Source organism: Pseudophryne corroboree, chromosome 9 (assembly GCF_028390025.1).
Source record: "Pseudophryne corroboree isolate aPseCor3 chromosome 9, aPseCor3.hap2, whole genome shotgun sequence".
NCBI classification, from domain to species: domain Eukaryota; kingdom Metazoa; phylum Chordata; class Amphibia; order Anura; family Myobatrachidae; genus Pseudophryne; species Pseudophryne corroboree.
This window is the reverse complement of record NC_086452.1, coordinates 168,459,206-168,462,858: the sequence shown is the minus strand read 5'-3', so window position 1 is coordinate 168,462,858 and position 3,653 is coordinate 168,459,206.

The window sequence follows — 3,653 nt, the reverse complement described above, 5'->3', positions numbered from 1 at the left end:
ATGATAAAATGAAGGACGTTCACCGCAGTGCTCAGGCTCCTTATACTCATACTCACTATGAACACATCATCAAGAGACACCTCATAGATAGGGCAGAGCACGCAGCCTCTGATTTGATCCACAAATCCACTAGGATTCAGTTCCTTCCCGCATTAGACATTACCCGTACTGCCAGAGGAACTATAGATTATAGGTATATCCATGCACTAGCGAACTTGATAGATAATATCACCGAGATGTATGACGACACCTTCAAGTATACGGGAAGGTAGTTACAAGCCTACAAGAAGGAACTGATTCAGCACAGGATGGTCCTCAATTATGTCACAGCCATGACAGGTGGGTACTGTGTTACTCTGGTAACTCAATATGGTGTGAAGTACTGTACATATATTACGAACAGCACTGACGACCCAACGAAGATCATCGATCGGAAGATGGACGAGATCTTGCAGTTGAAGTTGGAGTTCAGGAGGAAACACAAACTTACCTTCGCGACTGTGAGTAATGAACTGACCGGCTGGGTCTCATGGTTGAACCCACGCAAATGGTTTATCAGGTTTAGGAGAGTGGGCTCAAAATGTCATTATGAGTGTGGGGAAGTTTCTCCTTTGTATCCTGGGAGTCATCATAATTATTGGTTTGATATTTAGGTGTGTTCAAATTCTAATGCGGCGCAAGCACGGCACAAATTTGATGAGTCTAAGGAGCAAGGGCGCTGTTATAGCAGCAGATTTAATGTACGACCCATCCATAGAGACAGTGTGATAAGGATTGCAAATTAATTTCATGGCCTGTTTCTTTCACCCGTTTTTCTTGGTCTCCCTCTCTGCCCAGATACATCCAAATGGAAAAGACGTCAGCCCTACCCAAAATGTTTATGTGAATGTATTTGTATATATGTGACTTATCTTCATCTCTTCAACCTCCAGTTAATGTCACACATAGTTGACAGGTGATATCCACATATACTATCACTCACATATGTTCCCCCTCCATGTATCATCAACTAAATGTGCACCCCATTTGTTGGAACAAGATGCCGAAAAGAGCTTGGTAGTGTTTGTTGGCCCATTTACAGACCCTTAATACGGGATGAGAAGGATTTAATGTATACTTCGCAATACCTCGAAGCTTATCTAGAACATATACGGCACGATGATACATGCCCCTCAGACATGGATTCATACATACACACTTTTTACTATCCCACTAGGTCATACATTTCCCACCTACAACTCTCCCCCGATCATCCAAGCTGTTGTATATATTGTATAGGTAATATTTTTTTCCTGTTTATTGATTAGTTAGTGGCAGTTATTGATGCCTGCCAAAGGGTGGACTGTCGAAGTCAGAAAATATTACAGCACACATAGATGGCCTCCATGTGCGTACGTATTCGGCCGTGCGTGCTCATATTCGCAATTTGTGTACGGTCGCTTCCGTGGTCCTGCGCAATAGAGCGTGGTATGAGTTATTACAGTGGAATTTGTACTCGCATGGAAAATCCACAAAGACATATCATATATCTAATCCTTATATTGCATAAATCCCCCACTGTCTGCTTCCTCTTCTAATAGCATGAAGATCGGTCACACATAAATTAAACTCCCAGAGACTCAAATACAATGACCTTATTTACACAAAGTTTTGAAATTCTATGAAGAAGGCGAACACCTTTGTTTACTCCTATTATTCTAGGGTAGCCCAGTTTCTGTCGACAACAATAAATACTGGATTGTCATTGTCTTGTCTGAAGACAAGACAAACAAAAAGACAATACCTAGGAACCTAGGCTGAGGAGAAACTCAATTAGCAATAGCTAACAAAAATACAAACCAGACATATATATATATATATATATATATATATACACAACAGGCAGGTGCGGCACTCAGGAAAAAATAACAGACTCAGGAAAGTTGTATATCAACGTTTCGGTGTATTACCGTCTTCAGGATATAAAATACAAACAAACAAAATCTTACCTTAAATTGCTACCTCACCCAGTGAAAAGCAGGCAGTGTCTGACGTGCATCCACGGCCGCCGCCGGACCGGAAGCGAGGCGCAGCTCACGTCAGCATTACCCACAACGGCATGTCCGCGCTTCAGCTGTGCGGCGCATGCTTGTGACATCACCATCACCATAACAACCACAGTGTACACAACAACATCACTGAAAGAGAAAGTAACATAGCGTATAGTATAATCATATCTGCGGAGTATACTCATGCATGTATCTATATTCCTGCTTTGATTGAGAGCATCAGGCAATGATTATTAGATGATTCTAAATATATTCTACCAGCACAAACAAATTTGTGAGACTTCATATGAACATAGACCACGTGATTGTTTCATTAAGTCCTCGAGGACTAACTGTCTCCAATCTATGTATCCATTCTGTTTCACGTTTAAGTAGAAGTCGATTACGGTCACCACCTCTGCGTAAGGGGGGGATGTGATCGATCATTCTATACTTCAGGCTTGATATACTATGTCTATTTACTAAAAAGTGTCGGGCAACTGGTTGTTCGCTCTTACCACTATTAATGGCAGCTCTAATTGCCGACCTATGTGCCGACATTCTCTCTTTGAATTTGCATTGGGTCTTCCCAATGTAAGAAAGTCCGCAAGGACAGATAATCTGATAGACCACATATGTACTATTACAGGTGAGATGGTGTCTGATTTGGTACATCTTACCTGAATGTGGATGTGGGAACTTATCACCCGGAATCATGAAGCTGCATGTAGCACATGTACATCTGAAACATCCCCATTTTTGATTAGCTAGAAAGTGAGTGGCTTTATTGGGGTCACTGATATCAGTGCGAACAAGTAAGTCCCTAAGATTTTTCTCACGGGTATAACATGGCATTATCATCTGTTGTCCCAAGTGAAGGGACCTATCTGATTGTATGATTGGCCATCTGTTCTTAGTAATTTTTTTGATATCAGGAGATAAATCATTGTATCTACTTACAAACGGGAATCTATCAGATGACATTCCCTTTGCCTTTTTCTGTAATAGAGTAGACCTGTCAAGTTTAAGGACCTTATCTTTAATATTACATAGATTGCTGTAATCATAGCCGCGCTCAACAAATTTCTGTACCATTTCATCAAGTTGCCTACACGCCTCATCTGGATCAGAATTAATTCTACGTGTTCTTATCATCTGAGAGTAAGGTAAACCTAGTTTGAGTTCACGTGGATGGTTACTGTTAATATGTAAAATAGTGTTGCGGTCCGTAGGTTTATTAAATACAGATGTAATCAATCCTTCTGGGGTTACTGTAATCTGAACATCCAGAAAGTGGATCTGTGATTGACTCATCTCTATTGTAAGTTTTACTGGGCACTCAGAATCATTGTGCAGGTTGATTAATGATCTGAAATTATCTTCAGAACCCTGCCAAATTAAAAACAGGTCGTCTATATACCGCATATAACAGATAACCTTAGAACACACTTCTTGATTAGAAAAAAATAAATCCTGTTCAATGTCAAACATATAACAATTCGAGTATGCTGGGGCTACAGAAGACCCCATAGCACACCCAAGTCTCTGTATGTAATAGTCCCCATCAAACAAAAAGTAATTTCTGGTCAAAATAAATTCTAAGAGCTGTAACAAAAATTCAACAAA